Genomic DNA, 24,469 nt, shown 5'->3' with positions numbered 1-24,469 from the left:
TCGGAAGACAAGTTCTGAGAGTCAACAGCTTGCGTGATAGGCGGCTCACAAGACAACAGCTTCAAGCACAGCTTAACACTGGTCAAAGTAAGCAAGTCTCCGTTTCAACTGTGAAGAGAAGACTTCGAGCTGCAGGTTTGACAGGTCGAGTGGCAGTAAGAAAGCCATTACTAAGATGGCAAAATAAGAAAGAGGCTTGCCTGGGCCATGAAGCACCGCCAGTGGACTACAGAACACTGGTAGAAGGTCTTATGGACCGATGAATCAAAATTTGAAATCTTTGGTTCATCATGCAGGGCTTTTTGTTTGCCGTCGATTAGGCGAAAGGATGGTTCCTCAGTGTGTGACACCAACTGTCAAACATGGAGGAGGAAGCGTGATGGTCTGGGGCTCTTTTGCTGGATCCAGAGTAGGCGACTTGCACAGAGTGACTGGCACCCTGAACCAAAAGGGCTACGACAGCATTTTGCAGCGCCATGCAATAGCCTCTGGTATATGCCTCTGGCCTCTGGTATATGCCTCTGGTATAATAGCCTCTGGTATATGCTTGAAGCTGGGTTCGAATCTCGGTCGATCGCCGAATTAATGCCAGGGGGGTTGACTCAGCCTGTCATCCTTCCGAGGTCGGCTAATTGAGTACCAGTTCACTGGTAATTCCCTGTTTGTCGTTGAAGGCGGCAAAAAGGGTTGGCGTCAGGAAGGGCATCCGGCCGTAAAACATTGCTTCAAAAAGGGGACCAAAAAACAACAACTACCACGGTCCCCGAAAAGGCCAACCCCCGCTTTGCGGGGAAAAATGGCCTCTAAACGGTGGTGGTATATGCCTAGTTGATCAGGGGTTCATCCTACAGCAAGATAATGACCCTAAACACACCTCCAGGCTTTGTCCAAACTACCTTCGAGTAAAAGAACAAGACGGTAGGCTTCAAATCATGGAATGGCCAGCACAGTCTCCAGACTTAAACCCCATCGAGCTGGTTTGGGATGAACTGGACAGAAGGGTGAAAGCAAAGCAACCTACAAGTGCAACACATTTGTGGGAACTTCTGCAACAGTTTTGGGAAGAACTTCCCGAACAATATTTGATTTCCATTGTAGAAAGAATGCCACGAGTGTGTTCGGCGGTTATATCTGCAAAAGGTGGCAACTTTGCTGAGTCAAAAATTAAAATTACATTGTGTTAAACAAAATGATTCTATGATTTCTTTTTAAGCATAAAACAAAAGCATAAAACAAATAAAAATTAAGCATAAAACAAATGAACAACTCCAATTGTTTATTTGTTTTATGTTTAATTTCAGAGTACATTGAGACATTAAACTGCGTAAATTTCAATAAAAACTGGAAAAATTGAGGTGTTCTAAAACTTTTGACCGGTGGTGTATATATATATATATATGTATATATATATATATATATATAACAGAGATGGCTGTCCGTTCACCCATTCGCGGTTACACCGGTTGGCTGATGTTAGGCTTGGCGCAATGTGATTGGTTTCTGGCAAGATTGAATAACGTATCATATAGGCTTATTAAAAGCTGGCATTCAAAATCTGATTCGATATTTCACGATCGGAACTAATGGCCTTATAATTATGTCGAAATCTAGAGTGAAATCGGAACAAAATTAGAAAAAGCGATTTTCAAAATTAAATAATGAAATAGTAGGCCCTTTCCCTTTGAGCCGTGAGGTAAAATTGCGCCAAAATTCGCAATTTTGGACAGGGGGAGTGGAGTGGGGAGAGACAGGGGAGTGGAATGTGAGGGGAGAGACATGGCAGTGGGGAGAGACAGGACAGTGGGGAAGGGACAGGGGAGTTGTTACGGATTCGTCACTTCCGTTGTTGTGGTTCTCATCCACTGTAAACATTTTTGGTTCCATGTACTATTATTGTTATCGTTTAAGTGAATTGGAGATAACTGTTTTCAAAAGGTAAAAAAAATTAATGTTTTAAAAAGAAACCGGAAACCGGATCGGGAACTGGACGAAGAAGAAGAGGAAGAAGCAGAGGAAAAGGAGGCGGAGCGAGTAAGGTGGAGCAGAAGCCGAGCTGCTTCGAGGTCTTGAGCAAACGCTGGCGATCGGGGGTCACGAGTGAACTTTGTGTTTCCTGGGAAAGGGATTCCTGCGACAGAGTTGTTATCGCTGTGACAGATAAACCTGCGTGTCAAGTTTTGCGGTTGATTCCAAAGAGAATCATTGGAGTGCCGTTACGTCTCGAGAACGGACCGTTGGCCATTTTTCCTCGCGCCCGATTTCGCATCACTCCATGTTTTTCACCTCGCTCCAACCATTTCAACGCATCCAGCCGTTAGCCTGGTTTGCATGTGTAACGTGGATTTCGAGTGGGAATTTGCGGTTCGCCGTGTGGGGAGCCGTTGAACATCCATACCCAAAGGTGTGATTTCCCAGTCGCCTCTTGAGGACACCTTTGCCCATCTTTGGCAGTGTGACTGTCAACCGAGCGGGATTCTGGTCTCGATACAACATCGTTCTGACGATCACTGGAGCGTGGATCGACTTTGGCTTGAAGCCGGGACAGAGACATTGGGAATGTTATTTTCGCTCACTTGGAGCACAGCGAGTTATATTGTACAAAACTGATGGTACTATCATAGGAATGATATATTGGTTGTACAATTGATTACTATTGGTTTTGTGCTGTTATTCTTGTGTGACCTTAATACAATACTTGTTTGTTGGTAACAATTGGTGTGGTTTCACCATTGATCTTTGACACACAGAATAACCCATCTTTCTGCCGTGACTCCTCTCAGGGCTCGGAGGTACACCGTGACCAGGGTTTGGGGAGGAGCACGTAACAGAGTGAGGAGGGGAGAGAAGAGAGGGGGGAAGGTGAGAAGGGGAGGGAGACAGACAGAGGAGGGGGATACATTTGCTAGCTTTTCCCATCACTTGGGTACTCTTATAATATTGTCGCGTGACTACCCTTGGTGAACACCTTAGGGTAGCACGGATGACCAAACGAGCTGTTACTCTGAGGAGTTCAGTTCAAATGGCGGAGAATATGCGTGGGGAAGCAAGAGGGAGGGAAATAAATATGCATCTGTGTGCACTTAACTCAACTTGGCCGGGGTGTCTAGTCAGGGGTCGCCAAAATCGTCTCAGGGCTTCGCGGGAAAATGAGCTTGCTCTTCCGCACAGCGCGTCGGCGGCAAAAACCAGGCCTCGCTGTGTGTCGCGCTCACTACGGGCCTCGCGCGTGAATCAAACGGGCCGCGCCTGTCCACTCGCCGTTCCTGCTTGGAAGTCCACGGTTCCCAGTCCGTGGCTCTTCCTCCTCACGGCCACCAGCAAGATATCGGCACACGGCCGCCCGCGATGAGATCCAAAATCAGAGAAGAACCAGAAGGGCATTGATGCGGAGAGAGATAAAATGCGATCGTTCACCAACAAAGTTCAAAACGAGCAGGCACAAGAGGGAATCGGTCAGAGCAAGGAGCCAAGGAAAAGAGAGCAAAATGTCTGCTAGAGCGAAAAGCCAAGAAGAAGACAGGGAAATGTCCGCTAGCACATTCTTTTATCACCCAAGCTCTGACGTCATCTGGGGTGCTTCGCCAATCAGCGAGTCGCTTCCTACCAGTCCTTCCCTGTTCCTATCAGCAAGTCCCATCTTATCCCGGCCTTGTGCCAATCAAAACCCCCACCAATCACTGCCCTTCTGGGCATGGCCCTGGGCCCGCCCGTTCTGTGCACTTCCAAAGTCGATGTAATCAGCGGCAGCGCTCAATGTCCTGGATTCCGGTAGGTTTTCAATTAGGGTGTTTAAATGCGCGATTCTGGCTAATGTCTATGGTGTGGTGCCGAAAGGGATGTAGGAAATAGGTTACAGAAGTAACGACATCCAAGGGATAAATTACCCATAATCCCTGAGCTAATTAACATACCCCACTCTTCGTAATGGGAACGAAGATACACTTTTTACGACATCCGGGCTAATACAAATTCCCTACTTATTACCTGGTGGTTCTTCTTCTTTATCGCGACATACAGAGCATGATAATTTATGCACTCTACCTGGTCTATGGTATCCCTACCCCCTACAAACGTAACAATATGTATATTTTTTGGTACTGTATGCAAAGTCAAAGTTGAAAAATATCTTAACAATGCATGTGCCAGCTTCATGGCAAGCCAAAATGTCTATGATTTGGACTTTGCTTTGAGATCCATGTTTGTGCTACCTATTTTATGGAAAGAAGAATATTTTGATGAAGAGGCTGAAAGACCACGACCAGAGCTTGATGGTACGTGCAAATGATGGATGAAATCACAAATGCACATATGCACAAAAGGTTGTTTAATCACTGCAAAGAACAGAAACATCTTTTTGTCTCGTCGTCCTTGTTGACGATCTTCATGTAGGTAATTTGTACTTCTCCAGATACAACGGGAGATGAACATTACCATTTGTTGCTTTGCAACATGACTCATATTTTCCCATGCCTTACCCAATATTTTAACGTGCTTGTATACTCACGAAATAAAACTGTGACAGAAATATAGTACCTACATTCTGCAGTATGTATTATAAAATATGATATGCTAAATACAAGATACTCATTTAAAGGAAGTTTAAATATGTTTCTTTGCAGACGCATGTCCCATATCACTGACTAGCCGTCCCGTATTTTTCGGGATCATTTTTCTAGATTTTATGCCAAAGCGTCCCGCATCTTGTTTCATACCTTTGTCCCATATTCTCAATATTTCCTTATTTCATTTGTGATGCCAATTATCATGACGAACTATATTTCTGCAACAAATACTTCACAGATTTGACAGACAAATTAACAAATCAACAGGTTTTTCTGACAAATCTGACTGCCAGTCACTCTGTGTACCCGTACAATCAGCACCAGCACCTGATGACAATCATTGTCTGTGTACTGTGCTGGCAGAGTAAATATGGTACAAAGGCACTTGCTGGAGCTCTGCTCGCTCAAGAAAAATTTACAAGATTGCTGAGAATAAGCGTACGATGGGCCCTGTTTACCGCTCCATAAAGATTCAAAATCATGCCAAAGGGCCAACACAAGGCAGGGAGTTTACACTTTAAAATTATGACTTATTTTGCAATGCAAAATATTCACAACATTTTTTTTGGTATACAAGATCGAGGCTCGTGTAAGAGCTAATATTAATCACAAAAAAAACAAGTGAGGAGAATTTAGTGACATTCAACATTAATTGGGATTTTGATGTCTTAAATGCATACTAATTAAATTAGAAATTGATATTTAAAAAATATTTATCGTTTTTAAAGGCTGCATGCACCACAAGTGGATATGCCTACATCGTGGCAACAGTATACTGTCAATAGAGCATGACAAATTATTCCGCAATAATTTTTTTGCAGACTAATATTAGCTCCTTTGCTTTTATCTTCAAAAAAAGAAATTGAATGCTAAAATTACCTTGAAAAATATATCATACTTGGTTTATGTGTCAACTGAAAGTAAATACAATATTTAGCTAAATTGATTAAAACAGGCAACCCTCCGCATTCACGAGTTTTGCGTATTCGTGAATTTGTAAATGTATACAGCTTCCACAATGGCGAGACATGTATTCGCGAGTTTGCAAGCCCCCATTGCCCTACTTCTGCGTCGCCACCCACCCACTCTACCACCAACTCAAACTCCCAGGGCATTCAATTTGAAATTGGCCGAGGTAATTGTGCCAAGTGTACATTCATAGCAGGTAAACCTACAAAAAAGGGAACCACAAATATCAACAGAAGAACAATACGTGAGCTAGAAAAGAAAACGTCATACAAATACCTTGGCATAGAAGAGGACCACCAAAAATGTCAAACAAATGGGTAAAACAATTACCAAAGAATACCTGCATAGAACGAGGCTGATCCTGTAATCATACCTCTCCCCAAGAAACAAAATCAAAACCATAAACCAACTCGCAATGCCAGTATTCCAATACAGTTGTGGAATAATAAACTGGCCACAATCGGAAATCAATAAGCTAGATACCAAAAAATTGGCTTCTAAAACTGTCTTTCTTTCTATCTCTCCCTCTAAAGCCCCTCTCAAATCACGAATCTCCTTTTGAAAGCCCCACTATTACACCATGTGATTCAATAAACCTACTAGGTACTACCCTAACATCAAATTTATCCTGGAATCCACACATTACACAAATAGCTAAGTTTGCCTGTAAGAAACTGGGAGCCCTGTTCAGATGTTGAAGATTCTTCTCCTTCTCAACAGTTCCTTCAACTATATAAAGGATTGATTCGTCCTTGTATAGAGTACTGCTTTCACATCTGGGGAGGTTCTAGCTCCACATACTTACTGGACAGAATTGAATCCAAAGTAATCTGACTTATCAACTCTCCCAATCTGACCTCAAAACTCAACCCGCTCAAATGACGCTGCAAAGTTAGCTCTCTCTCTTTTACAGATATTACTTTGGTTTCTACTCCCAATAACTTCCTGCTTGTGTGCCTCCGCCATTAGCGAGACCACGGAATACTCGACAAGCCACTACATCCCATGATTATTGTGTGGCCATTGGAAACTCAAGGGTGGGCCGTTATTATGTTTTTTTCTTCCCTACCACTGCCAAACTCTGGAACTCTTTACCTTCTCATGTCTTTCCAAACACTTATGATCTTCCCCTTTTCAAAAAGCAGATTTTTTTACTTCCTCAAAAACTCTTAGACTATTCTCTCTTTCTTCACTTTTCTATCAATGTAGCTCTTTTATTTAAGTCCTGGTATCGATGAGGACTATATAATCTGTGACTGAAGCATTCAACATAGAAAAAAAAAGGAAACTCCTCACTATCCACAATATGTTCCACAAAAACCAAATGCATTCTGAGAATGTACCTGCCGAAACGAGGAGGTGGTGGCCTGATGGAGCTCAACCAAGTGTAATGATTACTGTAGGATTGACCAAGTACATAAAAAGCTCAACAAGCTGCCGAATCCAATTTGTATCCAAACATGAAGACAACGAGCCAGAAAAGGTATCTCTTACTCACCTAGCAAAAAATTCTGAGAACAGGTGTGCATACACCACGATACACATGAAATCGAAAGAACAACAAATACAGCCCTAATGATTGCAAAGAAAAAGGAAGAATATAAAACAAAATATCAACAAATACAAACTGATAATTGGGGGAATGACAGAAGAGCAGGAATATTCCAAAAAGAGCTGGACAGATTGGGGATACTAGGGCATGCCCGTACTATATATATATCTAAAATTATATCCCCCCCTCTATTTACATGAAATGGTTTGGTCCATTTGCAAAGCCAAAGCGAACGGCTTGCGAGCACGGTGACAATCCCCCCCCTCTATTTACATGAAATGGTTTGGTCCATTCGCAAAGCCAAAGCGAACGGCTTGCGAGCACGGTGACAATCCCCCCCCCCCTCTATTTACATGAAATGGTTTGGTCCATTCGCAAAGCCAAAGCGAACGGCTTGCGAGCACGGTGACAATCCCCCCCCCTCTATTTACATGAAATGGTTTGGTCCATTCGCAAAGCCAAAGCGAACGGCAGTTACGAATCGCAGTTACGATGAATCGCAAAGTAGTTTTAATTAGTTTTAAAACATAGTTTAACGCCAACATAGTTTGCCAACGTGAAATAAATGAATACGCTCTCAAATGTGCCGTCCGAGGCAGAGTCTGTTCGCCACGTTCGGCACACGTGATAGCTCGCTGCTCTCTGATTGGTTGAATCGTTTTTTGGACATAGCTCGCTAACTACTTGTCCGATTAATATGAAACCTTGAAAAGGCACATCCTCGGGTCCCCAGCAATATACCTGGCAAGTTTCAAGTATATCGGACCCGTGGTTGTCGAGAAACAGCGGTCGCATACACACAGACAGAGATTACTGGAATTATAGATAGATACAAAAAAGGCTAGTTAGAATGTCTAAGAAAGGGTTAGCTTAACTGAGATGGAGAACGAGCCATAATAAATGCCGAAGACCAAAGACTGTGACATTGGCAGATTTTATCAATTGGACAAGTGGAGGTTCTGCAAAGGTAGAAACAGAAAGCATGAATACCTCCTTCCTATTGGGATGTAAAAAAAAAACATGTCAGATCAGCTGCACACCCAAAGGCATAACAAACTACGTAGGGTAATCCCCTGGCATACAGTATCTGCAAAAATTTCAATATCAGTTTCATAAAACTAATGGAAATATGAACCCAAAAAAATATTTGAAAATGAGGACTTAAAGCTCACGTATGATCCCATCGGATGTGAACATAAAAATGAAAGCACTACGACCGGATATAGTATTTCGGTACAAAGAAGCAAACAGGGCATTGCTAATTGTGGTGTCAGTACCCAGCGACTTTGGTCTAAATAACACTGAAATTAAGAAAATGACCAAATACCATGATCTGAAAAATGAAGTCAAAAGAACCTGGAAGCTGAAGAGTGCTGACATTGTGCCAGTGATAGTTGGAGCAACAGGAGTAATAAAAACAGAATCTCTTTGAGATTACAAAAAACTCTCCTCTGAAATATTACTACAAACAAACTACAATTGGAGGATGTCCGGGGTTCATTGACGATCCTGAAAAGAACCCTCAGAACAAAGATACGAGAACAACAAAACTGCACAACTTGATCCTTGAATCCTGAGATTTCACAGAAATGGAAATGTGAGGACTCTGTTTGACCTTCTGAAACTTGCAAATGGGGATTACAACCAACGGAAAGGATGTACACGATTGCCGTATGGGATCATGGTTTTAAAAAATCCGTTTTTGTCCTTTATACTTAAAACCTCATGGCTTATTAAAATACTTAATACCTCATAGCTTCAGGGGGTTTCCCCACAACGTGTGCTACTTCTTCACCCCACAAGGGGCCTATGGCAGCCCACTTCATCACTGCCTGAGTGTCCCTTGTTTTTTTGTTTTTTTCGTGAGAGCTGATCACCCTGCTTATGCGGGTCAGAATTTTTTTTGCCAGCTCTCATGATCTTCATTCTGTCTGCCACATATGAGTATGAAGGAACCAAGATGATGTGTGCTGCAAATATACACAATGATCTGCGTCAATATCATGAAGCCGGACATTTCTCTGGAGCCCCCAAAACCATGTCCTTGGATATTTTCTTAATATCAGTCATTTTTGCCACAACATAAATAGTTCTAAATTGGCTTGCATGGGATTCCCATCTGAGCACGAATTTAAATTTTATATAACTGGTACACCTGCTCACTATGGGAGTGGCAGGGGGACCCATGTTATTATCCTTAGTATTATTGCCAATTATTATTACTATTATTTATGTTAGATTAGGTCATTGAATTAGGCTAGATTAGGTGTTAGATTAGGTCTTAATTAACATTAACATTAGGTCATTGAATAGATCAGAACATGCTTGACACTATAACATGTTAGATCAGGTCATTGGCATGGTCATGTTATATCATGTGCATGGAAGATGTTTCGGGAACTGAGTGGCGTGCTGACGAGGAGGAGAGTGTCGTTGAAGCTGAAGGGAAAGGTGTATGCTGCTTGTGTGAGAAGTGTTATGATTTATGGGAACGAGACATGGGTAATGAGCGTAGAGAGCAGCAACGAAGGCTGGAAAGGGTGGAAATGCGAATGGTTCGGTGGATGTGTGGAGTATCGTTGAGAGAGAGGAAGACAAATGATGAATTGCGAAAGATTTCTTTCTTTTTTCTTTTTTTTAATATTATTTTTTTTTTTTTTTGATGATGGGAATAGAGCCTGTGATTGATGCTGTGAAGAGGAACAGTTTGAGATGGTTTGGTCATGTGTTGAGGAAGGATGAAAGTCACTGGTTGAGAAGAGTGATGGAAATGAATGTAGAAGGAAGTAGAGGACGGGGAAGACCGAGAAAGACTTGGCTGAAGATGGTCGAAGACGAAATGCGGGCAAGGGGGTTAACAAGGAGAGATGCAGAAAATAGGGCAAAATGGAGAACATTGTCATGGAGACCGCAAGGCTAACCCCTGCTCTAGCAGGGGAAATGGCCTTAAAATGCCTGGTTGTTGTTGTTGTTGTTGTTGTTGTTGTTGTTGTTGTAGATCAGGTCACTGAAAGTATCAGACCATACATGACATTATAACATGTCATATCAGGTCATTGAAAGGATCAGACCATGCATGACATTATAACATGTTATATCATTATCAGGTCATTGAAAGGATCAGACTGTGCATGACATTATAACATGTTATATCATTATCAGGTCATTGAAAGGATCAGACTGTGCATGACATTATAACATTTTATATCAGGTCATTGAAAGGATCAGACCCTACATGATATTATAACATGTTATATCATTATCAGGTCATTGAAAGGATCAGACTGTGCATGACATTATAACATGTTATATCATTATCAGGTCATTGAAAGGATCAGACTGTGCATGACATTATAACATGTTATATCATTATCAGGTCATTGAAAGGATCAGACCATGCATGACATTATAACATGTTATATCATTATCAGGTCATTGAAAGGATCAGACCATGCATGACATTATAACATGTTATATCATTATCAGGTCATTGAAAGGATCAGACTGTGCATGACATTATAACATGTTATATCATTATCAGGTCATTGAAAGGATCAGACCATGCATGACATTACAACATGTTTTATCATTATCAGGTCATTGAAAGGATCAGACCATGCATGACATTATAACATGTTATATCATTATCAGGTCATTGAAAGGATCAGACCATGCATGACATTATAACATGTTATATCATTATCAGGTCATTGAAAGGATCAGACTGTGCATGACATTATAACATGTTATATCATTGTCAGGTCATTGAAAGTATCAGACCATGCATGACATTATAACATGTTTTATCATTATCAGCTCATTGAAAGGATCAGACCATGCATGACATTATAACATGTTATATCATTATCAGGTCATTGAAAGGATCAGACCATGCATGACATTATAACATGTTAGATCATTATCACGTCATTGAAAGGATCAGACCATGCATGACATTATAACATGTTAGATCATTATCAGGTCATTGAAAGGATCAGACTGTGCATGACATTATAACATGTTATATCATTATCAGGTCATTGAAAGGATCAGACTGTGCATGACATTATAACATTTTATATCAGGTCATTGAAAGGATCAGACCCTACATGATATTATAACATGTTATATCATTATCAGGTCATTGAAAGGATCAGACTGTGCATGACATTATAACATGTTATATCATTATCAGGTCATTGAAAGGATCAGACTGTGCATGACATTATAACATGTTATATCATTATCAGGTCATTGAAAGGATCAGACCATGCATGACATTATAACATGTTATATCATTATCAGGTCATTGAAAGGATCAGACTGTGCATGACATTATAACATTTTATATCAGGTCATTGAAAGGATCAGACCCTACATGATATTATAACATGTTATATCATTATCAGGTCATTGAAAGGATCAGACCATGCATGACTTTATAACATGTTATATCATTATCAGGTCATTGAAAGGATCAGACCATGCATGACATTATAACATGTTATATCATTATCAGGTCATTGAAAGGATCAGACTGTGCATGACATTATAACATGTTATATCATTATCAAGTCATTGAAAGGATCAGACCATGCATGACATTACAACATGTTTTATCATTATCAGGTCATTGAAAGGATCAGACCATGCATGACATTATAACATGTTATATCATTATCAGGTCATTGAAAGGATCAGACCATGCATGACATTATAACATGTTATATCATTATCAGGTCATTGAAAGGATCAGACTGTGCATGACATTATAACATGTTATATCATTATCAGGTCATTGAAAGTATCAGACCATGCATGACATTATAACATGTTTTATCATTATCAGCTCATTGAAAGGATCAGACCATGCATGACATTATAACATGTTATATCATTATCAGGTCATTGAAAGGATCAGACCATGCATGACATTATGACATGTTAGATCATTATCAGGTCATTGAAAGGATCAGACCATGCATGACATTATAACATGTTAGATCATTATCAGGTCATTGAAAGGATCAGACCATGCATGACATTATAACATGTTATATCATTATCAGGTCATTGAACGGATCAGACTGTGCATGACATTATAACATGTTAGATCAGGTCATTGGAAGGATCAGACCGTGCATGATATTATAACATGTTAGATCAGGTCATTGAAAGGATCAGACCCTACATGATATTATAACATGTTAGATCAGGTCATTGAAAGGATCAGACCATGCATGACATTATAACATGTTGTATCATTATCAGGTCCATGAAAGGATCAGACTGTGCATGACATTATAACATGTTATATCATTATCAGGTCATTGAAAGGATCAGACCATGCATGACATTATAACATGTTATATCATTATCAGGTCATTGAAAGGATCAGACTGTGCATGACATTATAACATGTTATATCAGGTCATTGGAAGGATCAGACCATGCATGGCATTTTAACATGTTAGATCAGGTCATACCATACATGACATTATAACATGTTAGATCCGGTGAATGAAAGGATCAGACCGTGCATGATATTATAACATGTTAGATCAGGTACACCCGCACACTACGGGAGGGGCAGAAAGGGTCATTCCCCTTTGGGGTATATAGATTACAGTCGGTCTATGTTGTTGTCTCAAGAACATTGGGTGTGTGTTCATTTGCCAAGTTTCTTGTGGAGAGATCGCCAAGTGGTTTAAGCATTCGAGCAAGCACTCCATTCAAAACCGTTAAAGAACGGCTGGCTTGGCAAGCTCTAGCTAGCTGCTTGGTAAATGAGCACACCCCGGGCTTCCTCCCTTTCAGTTTCGTGTCAAACAGAAGGAGTGAGTTTCAAAAGTTCACTACGAAAAACGCCACATTAGCACCAGGAGGGTCATGTTATTTACCCAACACTTATGGGGGTACCAAGAGTGCAGTAGATCTTCGCTCAGTTCTGTAAGTAAAACTTATCTCACGGATGTCGGGATTTCTCCAAATTTCTTCATTTAGTGTTAAACAGCATTAGCGACTGTTTAAAAAGCTGAGCATACGTGTTTGTGGCTGATAGTATTTTTTTTAACTCTGGTAGAGGCTGTTGGGTCTTTGGGGTGTTTTGGGTCTTCGGGGCGTTTTGAGTCTTCGGGGTGCTTTGGGTCTTCGGGGTGTTTTGGGTCTTCGGGGTGTTTTGGGTCTTCGGGGTGTTTTGGGTCTTCGGGGTGTTTTGGGTCTTCGGGGTGTTTTGGGTCTTCGGGGTGTTTTGGGTCTTCGGGGTGTTTTGGGTCTTTGGGGTGTTTTGGGTCTTCGGGGTGTTTTGGGTCTTTGGGGTGTTTTGAGTCTTCAGGGTATGTTGGGTCTTTGGGGGTCTTCAGGGATCTTGGTGGTCTGAAGGGTCTTGGGGGAATTAAAGGGTCGTCAAAGGTCTGAGGGGTCTCAGCAGTCTTAACGCAATTAAGAGGGTGGTAATTTTATTTGAAGAAGAAGAAGACGTTTTCGTCGCATATAAACATACATAGCGAACCATATACGTTTGCTCTATTATAATAAGATATACACCTCAACATGCAACCCCATTGACAGCAATGGCGGAAAAACCCCGCTTGGGGGAGAAAACCCCTTGGGGAGGGGGGGGGGGGCACATGAATGCGCTACAACCTTCATTGTGTAACCCTTACTCACTCTGTCAAGTTTGGTTGAGATTTGATAAGTAACGACAGAATGTATTTGGGTCAAAAATTAATCAGACAGACAGACAGACACAAATGGCCTATTTTAGTATGATGATGTGTGGATTTGTTGACTCATGCAGGCTCCTAATGTCTTTGCAATTCACGTAAAAGTACACTGCGTATCTTTATGTCCTCGCTCAACATACTTGTAAACCTAAATGATTCTCCAGGATAAAACAGACATTCACCCTTTCATTGCGCTTTATATTCCAGAATGATGGAATGTTTTAGATTGATCGTGCCACCTTAGAATGGACTGGTTTGAGGAGTGAGCATTCTAGGCAATGGGAGGAAGAAGTCGGTACAAGGTCACAGATCCCAAAATTAACCGCAGTGTTCCAATAGCAGACTGGACCCCAACTGGCCTGAGTGATGGCAGCAATAGGATGTGGAATCGATTTCACAAGATGGTAAATTGATGGCATTCCGTGATATTTTGTACCATTCCTCCAGCAGGAGGGCTGATATTATGGTGTCTATAAAGAGCATGAACTACTACAGGTTCGACTGGATGCCTACATTTACCTGTTCCTGATGGTTATCTTGTCTGCCCTCTCATTGGCCATATTTTCTCTTTTGTCTGGCTCTTTCTTTAGCTCTCTAAACCCAGGCAATGAAAACACACAACTGACCAAAATTGGACATTTAAAAGCAATTACTAAAGAACACACATCCATGTTACTGCATGTGCACATCCATGAACTCACATCCACCACATCTCCGGCATGATTTCTCCCTCTGTGCTTGCCTCTCTCCAGGTTCACCTTGTGAAACTGAAAATTCTGACTCATTGCACACCTGCACTCCTTTGTTTATCTCTTCTCCTGCTTGTGAAGGCTTCTTCATAGGTCTGTTCAATCGCACTCTTCCTTCCAGGGCTTCACGTTGGCAGTGTTGATCACAATCGCAGGTCATCTTTACCCACAATCTGTGATCTTTTCTATCTAAATAAACCTTCCTCCACCAAACAACGTCTAATTGCAGCTTCCTATGGTACCTAATTCCCTCTTCTCTCTCATCTTCACCTGACTTCTAACGTGTTCGTTCGACCGCGTGTTGCATCTGTGTAATTTTCCCAGTGCTCCAAAGTCTGTGAATTTGCCTTCTACCCTCTGCCACCTCACTCATCCATGACTCTCGACTTTGTATACAAAAATCACTGTTGGTAATCTTACACTATTCTACCATCTTTCATCCAGTCTCCCCACCGTTCAGCCCTCCTCAGCATGACCAGATGCAAATGCGTTCACCCAGCAACCTCCTCCTGCAGTAAACTCTTTCAAGTACAAGTTTCTTCCACATCTGAATTTATTGGTCTGTCTCTCTCTGTGCCTGTTGTATATCACCTCTCTGTGTCACCTCTAATCACGTTCCTCCCTCTACTGCTTCAAAGTGGCAGCTCACTGTCGTCGCATCTCATCATTCATGATTTCTTTTGGTATTCCCATGCTATAACCCGTCATAAGCTGGTCATGTTCTTCACTCTGATTGTTCCCTACTGCTCTTCCAGCTGTGTCGATAGAAATCCTTCGATTCCATGTCAATTTTGCACCTCGATGAGCCTCGAAATTGGGTATAAAGTGTATTCCTACCTAACCTGATATGCATGATAAGTGCCATTGTCTGATATGCCAGTATATAGAGGTGCTGCCAAAATTTGCTGCTTAAAGAACGATTCTAGAAATTTAAAATTGGAAAGTGGAATTTAGGCAGGACAGTGCATGGAAATTAAACAATAGGCCATCTCTTTTCTTAGGTACCATGGGATCTTCGAACAAGAAAGATGGCTTAACATTCCCTCCCGAAGAACGCTGTGATGTGTATACGAAGCAAAGCCATGCCTGTATGTAGCGCCATGAGGGCAGCTTGTTGTCAGATCATATTTCATCAGAAAGTGTACCCTAATTCCCTTCGGTGATGTCACTCAGTGTTCCTCAGGTTGACTGGCAGCTCATTATCACTCATGGCATGAAGTTGAACTAGTTGCATTGAAATTGTCACTATATGATGAAATTAACACAGCCATCTCATTAAGTAGATTAATTCTACAAAATTAAATTAAACTTATTGACAAAAAAACCTCCAAACAGGCCAAGGTTTTTTTTTAGGGTTGCTCTCAACTTTGTTTTAGTGAAAAGGTTTTGGCCTTAAAATAACTTTGTTTTATACTTGTATGCAACTTCCTGAGTAGCATAATGGCTGACAAATGTTAACTCCAATATCTCTCCATAAATGTCATTATAGTGTGAAGCCTGGTGTTAGCCTAACGGTTAAGGGAGCTGGCTTAAGATCTCAGGGTTCTTGAGTTTGAGCCCAAGTCGTTCTGTTAAATAAAAACCAGGTGGGTTCACTCAACCCGCCATCCTTCTGAGGTCGGCAAAATGAGTACCAGCTGAGCTGTAACAGCGGCACAGCTGCTCTTCCAGAAAATGGAGGTAACCGGCAGTCACAGGCTGCATACAAAATAACAAAAACAACTAGAAAGCATCTGAAAATGCAAGGCTCGTTTGCGTCCGTTTGTATTCGGACGTCTTCTTCTTCTTCCATTGGCTCAAAATATCGAAAAGTTAAAAAAAAATACAAAATTAAAATTGATGATTTTATGTAGCCTTGACCAGTGTCAAGGTCAAGGCTACATAAGCTACAAGGCTCAAGGTCAAGCTATAGATTTTTTTATAAATCATCTTCTAGCTTTTGGTTAGTGAACCAATTAATTGACCCGATATGCAAATTGTTTAAATTTCAGGTCAATCGGGTGAAAATTGGTGATCTTATGCAACCTTGACCTTTGACCTTTTGATCGAAAAAAAAAAAAACCAATCACCTTCTAGCTTTTGTTTGGTGAACCAATTCAGTGACCCAATATGCAAATTTTTTAAATTCAGGTCAATCGGATGAAAATCGAAAATTTTATGTGATGCTGACCTTTGACCTTTTGACAAAATTATTAATTTGCCTTCTTCATATTATCATAATAAAGATTTGATGAAAATTTGATGACAAAATTCAAATGGTAAATTTAAATTTCAGGTCAATTGGATGAAAATTGATGATTTTAGGTAATGCTGACCTTTAGCCTTTTGACCTTATGACAAAATTATTAATTTCCCTTTTTATATTATCATAACTAGTGAGGTACCCGAGCTACGCACGGGTGGGAGGCCAGAAGCAAACAGACAATGCAGAAACGGCGAATGCTAAAGCATGAAACCAATAAATTCCACATTCCTGTAGCACCTTCAGTCGCACGTCAGACATGGACAGCAAGTTCGTGAAGGACTTCCAAGAAAAACGTACCCGTACGCAAACAAACGGATACGTTCACGTATAGAAACATCAATCGTGGGACCGTGGCTAATCTGCATATATGTCGATCCGCAAATTTCACGTTTAGAAAGTAGAAACGTGAAACGTTTCGCACATGAAAAAGCTGAATGCCTCAACTCTTTGTTTGCCTCTAAATCTTGTGTCCCAAACCCATCCCTCTCTGTACCCACCGTACCCAGTCGTACCCAGCTGCTCCTGGACTCTGTGTCCTTTCCTCCTGGCAGGTGGAAAAGTTTCTGTCAACCCTCGACTCTGATTCTGCAACTGGACCTGACGGCATCAGCCCACAGGTCCTAAAATCCTGTTCTGCCGCTCTTTCACTCCCTCTCTCTGTTCTCTTCACCCTCTCTTTTGCTCAAAGTCATCTGCCATCAGCTTGTAAATCAGCCAACATCACCGCTTTACACAAAAAAGGTGCAAAAACAGATCTTAGCAACTACAGACCAATCAGCCTTCTCCCAATTATCAGCAAAGTCATGGAATCCATCATTGCTTCGGATATGAAATCTTTCCTCTTCTCCAATGGCTTGATCTCCGATCATCAATTTGGTTTCAGACCAGGTCACTCTACTCTGGACATGCTACTTCTGCTGTCTCAACAATGGATGGAGGCCCTTAATGCCAAACAGGAAATTAGAGCTGTCTCCCTTGACATATCAGGTGCCTTCAATACGGTCTGGCACCCCGGTCTGCTCACCAAACTCTCCTCCTATGGTATCCATGGAAATCTCCACGCATGGCTGGTGGACTTCCTCTCTGGTCGTAGTCAACGTGTGGTCCTGAATGGGGTTCTCTTATATCCCCTTCCTGTTCAGGCTGGAGTTCCCCGAGGCAGTGTTCTGGGCCCTGTGCTTTTTCTGGTCTTCATCAATGATCTCTTTGACTCTCTAGAAAATCCTCTCTATCTCTTTGCTGATCACTCCACTCTCTGCCGCTCCATTCCTCATCCTTCAGATCGGCAGTCTGCAGCCTCCTCACTCTCTGCAGACCTGTAGAAAATCACAGACTGGTCAAACAAGTGGAACATGTCTTTCAATCCTGACAAATCTCACATTCTTTCTATGTCTCTCCGAAAAGACCGACTGGACAACCCTCCCATCCACTTTCTGAATAATCCTCTCCAATAATTTCTGTCACTCAAGCTTTTGGGTCTCACTATTTGCCATGATCTTTCCTGGGAAAACCACATTTCAAATCTGGCCTCCAAAGCCAGTCGCCGACTGGGCATCCTCCATCATGCGAAATCCTTCCTTGGCACACCTGAGCTACTCACCACACACAAGGCTTTCATCCGTAGCTCAAATGAATACTGTTCTCCCCCCCCCCGCTGGGCTGGTGCTCCTGCCTCTCACCTAGCTCGGCTTCATGCTGTTGAATCCAAAGCTTTCAGAATCATTGGAATCTTCCGCGGTGAAGCTAACTCCGAGGGCCTTTCACTTACTCACCGCAGGCAAGCTGGTGGTCTTTCTGTCTTCTACCGACTCCTCTCCAGCCTTGCTTCCCCAGCTCTCTCTGGGCTCTGTCCCCCAAATATTCCTACAGGTCTTAGGTCGCACAAGATCTGCCTGCAACCCTCTTATGGTTAAACTGCCAAAAGCAAGACTCTCTGCTCACCTTCACTCCTTCATTCCTCTTTTCTCCCACCTCTGGAACAAACTCCCTCACTCTTTTCAATCCCACTCCTCACTCCAGGTCTTTAAAGCAGCTGTTCACCACCATCTCTTATCTTCCCCCATCCGAAACCTTGATCTTTTCTACCCCCACTAATTTCACCCCAGATCCACTTTTTTTAAATACCAACTTCTTTCCTGGAAGTCCTTGCAGTGTCCTTGTGTTTTATACTTCTCCCACAACCCCCCCCCCCCCCCCCTTCCCACGTCTCCTCGCCCCAAGCCCTCTCCCTCCCACAGATCTCCCGATGTCCCTGCTCTCAAATGTTGTGTTTGTGTGTTTCCCCTTCTCTCCCCATCTTGTCTACCACTCCCATTAATATATACTTTGTGTGTCTGTTTGCTTTTTTTGTGTGATAAATGTTAGCTCTTTCACGAGTGTCGATTCTGTATACAAAAAAATAATAATAATAATAATAAAACCGATCACTGCATTTCGTCATTTACTTGAACTCGATATCTCTTTTTTCATTCCAAACAGCATAACTCCAATCACAAATTAAATAGCATTAATATAAAAAATAAACTTTTGACAACATTGTTAATGTTTCCTTCATTGTAAAAACTACCCAGGCAAACAGTTAAAAGGATTTTGAACCGATAGGTGTTACGGCCTTGGCAAGATCGATAGAGACAGCGATCTATTAGCTTATACACCGCCCAAATAGCTATGTGGAATTCTCTCATGTCGAGATTAAACCCACGTCGTTTGAAATTTCGCCGAGATCATTATTTAATTTTAATGATGTTTATATACGAATCAAAAAGAAGATAATTGGTTTTGGGTCGACCTTTCCGCATATCTCGTGGGATTGTGAGTTGGAGAGACGACCATGATGGTGGGGAGGGGGTTGGCATTTTATCAAGCAGAGATTCAACCCATGTCCTTATAAAAGGTCTTTGTCTGAGGTCATTATTTTTAACTGTGTGTTTTCATTCGTTAGGTTGTGATCGATGCAGCCGTTTGTGTGGTACCCGGGAAAATAACGTTATGCGGGAGTCCAAACCTGAAAATGCTGGAGACCAAAGCTGAAATTGGAAAAACAATATAGCCTATTTTACTCCAGGGGTCCCAGGATTACTCACCCAAAATATCGTTTTGATCGGTTCAGCCGTTTTTGCGGTACCTTCAAACGGACGAACGGACAGATGGACATTTGGTGAATTATAGTAAGATAAAGCTTTGTTGAAAATTTGATGACAAAACTCAAAAGGTAAATTTATATATCACTTCAATTGGCTGAAAATTTGTGATATTAGGTGACGTTGACCTTAGACCTTTTGACAAAATTATTAATTTAACTTCTCCATATCAAAATAAAGCTTTGTTGAAAATTTGATGACAATATCTCAAATGGTGAAAAAAAAGTTACGGCCTGGACAGACACAGATAGATAGACAGACAGACAAACACAAACAGACACACAGACACACACAGACAGACAGAAGTTATTACAAAACCCTGTCTCCTGCTGCTCATGGGACGGGCTAACAACATTATAGTGTGTGATTGTTTATACTTTGCCATACAGATATCAACGATTTAAATAAAAGATTATTTTGATGATTATTTGGATTTTCTTTGTACAATGTCCTATATTCTCAAAAGGAAGTGCTTGCTGTATTATGTGAGTTAAGCCCTGAAATAACACTGTGCTTTTCAACGTTTCAGGGAAACAAAGTCTTCCACGAGTAATGACGAGGTTTGCGACATATTAATCACTGTTTGTGAAGAAATAGACTGATGTAAGAGCATCTGGCAAATGTCTAGCTCTTCTCCCCATTACACTCTTATCCCTGAGGCGTACATAGTTTCAGAAGACTGTATCTAGGCCACAAGTAGAAAACGATGTGAACAACTCGGCCAACTTCATGAATTGTCCTGCTGCGTTTCCCGTAGAGCAGGTGAAAGTTCAGTTATTTGAACACGTTCCGCTAGGAAACTCTCACTGATGAACAAAATTGAGAATGCATGTTAAACAGGCTCTAGTGAGGCCTAGGCTTCACACACAGTTGCCTTCCTACGCCGCGTCACAATAACAGCATTAGATTTTCCACATCCATTTTGAACCTTCTGCAATGACTGCTTTGATGAATCACACACCGGGTTTATACGCCGTGGCTGACGAGGTGTGCATTTCCCAGTCGTACGGGATTCAAATTTCATAACGGAGCCGAAATGAACCTCGAGCAGCTCTCCCCCATTTTGCCTTCTGGGTCATTAATTCCGTGGTGCGCTTGATGGAATCGATGTTGTACGTCGCACGCAAGCTTTGTCAAATGTACTGAACGTCGTGATCCACCTTGCACGGGCAATAAGGTTCATTTGACCACCATTTTGGGTGAAGAATCTGAAACATTCATCGTGAAGGGCAATAAGGGTTCATTTGTCCACCATTTTGAGTGAAAAAACTGTAACATTCCCAGTGAAGTGAGACTACAGAGGTGATTCTTATTACCGCCGCATCAATCATCGTTAGGAAAGATTCAAACTAAAATCTTCAGGTTGTTGTATGGAAAGCCATGGATATAGTGGTTGCGATAAGCAACTGCTGCAGAGCAAATCAAATAATGTGCTTTTCTGGCTGCTCCCATCACCTGCTCGTTTGTTGCTGCTTTTCAGGTGTCACGATGAGTATTACAGCAAGGTTGTAGCTGTGGAAACTTGCATGGTCTTTTAATATAATTGAAACTTGATGTGTGGATGTAATCGTCCATGGTGGAGGCCACAAAATATCATCAAATTAGGATACAAATTTTTTATTATTTTATTTTTTTTGTATACAAGATCGAGGCTCATGTAAGAGCTAGCACATTAAACACACATTAGCACATAAAACAAAAAACCATAAACGGACACGTAAAACATAATAAAGGGAGGGGGAGACGAGATGGGGAGAGAGGGGGAAGCACACAAGTACTACAGTAAAGAACAGGGACATCGGGAGATCTGTGGGAGGGAGAGGGCTTGGGGGACGAGGAGGGGGGGGGGGGGGAGTACACGGTATAAAACAAATCGACACGACTCGGAATTTCAGGAATGACGTCGATATCGAAAGAGGTGTATTTGGGGTGAATTAACGGGGGTAGAAAAGATCAAGGTTTTGGATGGGGAAAGATAAAAAGATGGTGGTGAACAGCTGTTTTAAAGATCTGGAGAGAGCAGAAGGATTGAAGTGCCAACATTGAATTTGGTGCTAGAATTCACCTGAATGCAAATGAAGGTACAATAATGTAGGAGCCATCATCGGTCACAAGGTTGTTGTTGTTGTTGTTTGTTGTTGTTGTATACCCCCGGACAGTTTTCTCTTCCAGCCCACGGCAAGGAGACAGCCGATCGATCTCGCAGGAGCAACCCAAAGATCTCCCCACAACCGGGGTGGTGTTCCCCCACCTTCACGAAGTCAGGGCCTCGACAGAGTTAGAGAGGGAGAGAGACGCGAGGTAAAGGGCCATGGGGACCAATCGGCACTGACTGTGACCGCGCTGCGCTGATGACGCCGTTAAAATTCCAGGGCAATTGGATGAAAATTGACAATTTTATGCAAACTTGACCTTTGACATTTTGATCTAAAAAAAACAACAACACTCAGTTTATAGGTTTTCATTGATGAACCAATTCAGCGACACAATATCCAAATTTTTTAAATTTCATGTTGATCGGATGATAATTGATGATTTTAGGTCATGCTGATCTTTGACCTTTTAACAAAATTATTAATTTGCTTTCTCCATGTTATCATAATATAATTTATTGAAAATTTGATGACAAAACTCAAATAGTAAATTGAAAATTCAGGTCAATTGGATGATAATTGATGATTTTAGGTCATGCTGATCTTTGACCTTTTGACCAAATTATTAATTTGCCTTCTCCATGTTATTATAATATAGTTTATTGAAAATTTGATGACAAAATTCAAATGGTAAATTGAAAATTTCATGTTGATCGGATGATAATTGATGATTTTAGGTCACGCTGATCTTTGACCTTTTGACCAAATTATTAATTTGCTTTCTCCATGTTATCATAATATAATTTATTGAAAATTTGATGACAAAACTCAAATAGTAAATTGAAAATTCAGGTCAATTGGATGATAATTGATGATTTTAGGTCATGCTGATCTTTGACCTTTTGACCAAATTATTAATTTGCCTTCTCCATGTTATTATAATATAGTTTATTGAAAATTTGATGACAAAATTCAAATGGTAAATTGAAAATTTCATGTTGATCGGATGATAATTGATTTTAGGTCATGCTGATCTTTAACCTTTTGACCAAATTATTAATTTGCTTTCTCCATGTTATCATAATATAATTTATTGAAAATTTGATGACAAAATTCAAATGGTAAATTGAAAATTTCATGTTGATCGGATGATAATTGATGATTTTAGGTCATGCTGATCTTTAACCTTTTAACAAAATTATTAATTTGCTTTCTCCATGTTATTATAATATAGTTTATTGAAAATTTGATGACAAAATTCAAATGGTAAATTGAAAATTTCATGTTGATCGGATGATAATTGATGATTTTAGGTCATGCTGATCTTTAACCTTTTAACAAAATTATTAATTTGCTTTCTCCATGTTATCATAATATAATTTATTGAAAATTTGATGACAAAACTCAAATAGTAAATTGAAAATTCAGGTCAATTGGATGATAATTGATGATTTTAGGTCATGCTGATCTTTGACCTTTTGACCAAATTATTAATTTGCCTTCTCCATGTTATTATAATATAGTTTATTGAAAATTTGATGACAAAATTCAAATGGTAAATTGAAAATTTCATGTTGATCGGATGATAATTGATTTTAGGTCATGCTGATCTTTAACCTTTTAACAAAATTATTAATTTGCTTTCTCCATGTTATCATAATATAATTTGTTGAAAATTTGATGACAAAACTCAAATAGTAAATTGAAAATTCAGGTCAATAGGATGATAATTGATGATTTTAGGTCGTGCTTATCTTTAACCTTTTGACCAAATTATTAATTTGCCTTCTCCGTATTATCATAAATAAAGCTTTGGTGAAAATTTTATGACAATAGTTCAAATGGTAAAAACGTTATGGACACACACACACACACACACACACACACACACACACACACACACACACACACACACACACACACACGTGATTGCCAAACCCCGCCTTCTGCTGTGTGCAGTGGACGGGCTAATAAAGAAGAACATAGGGGCAATACTCCTGGCGCTCACCTGGTAAATAACCAGTATACTACACTGACCAAAGGTATTTTAAACCAATTTCAGTGGTTGCTAGAAGACAGGACAGCATGTGGAATCTTACTAACATAATCATAATACCTTAAACAAATAAAGAAGAAAATACCTATTTTGGAGGGAATCCAAACTTTAGTCACAACACAACAAACATCATTTGTGCCAAATTTGGTCACAATCCCTTCAGCGGTTTCGGAGAAAAAGTTGCAACTGTTTACGGACTGACTGACTGACTGACTGACTGACGGACAGACGACGCACCACCGCATAAGGTCCCGGAACTTTGTTCCAGGTGAGCTAACAAGAACAAGTCGGAAAACGAAGTCACTGAATAAGAAAAAAGGCAGCATGGTAGGTAGCATCATGTAATTGTGGGTGCACCTGCACCTGTCGCATTGTAAA

Source organism: Myxine glutinosa, chromosome 1 (assembly GCF_964187855.1).
Source record: "Myxine glutinosa chromosome 1, kmMyxGlut1.1, whole genome shotgun sequence".
In the NCBI taxonomy this organism is placed as follows: domain Eukaryota; kingdom Metazoa; phylum Chordata; class Myxini; order Myxiniformes; family Myxinidae; genus Myxine; species Myxine glutinosa.
Note: the sequence above shows the minus strand (reverse complement) of the source record.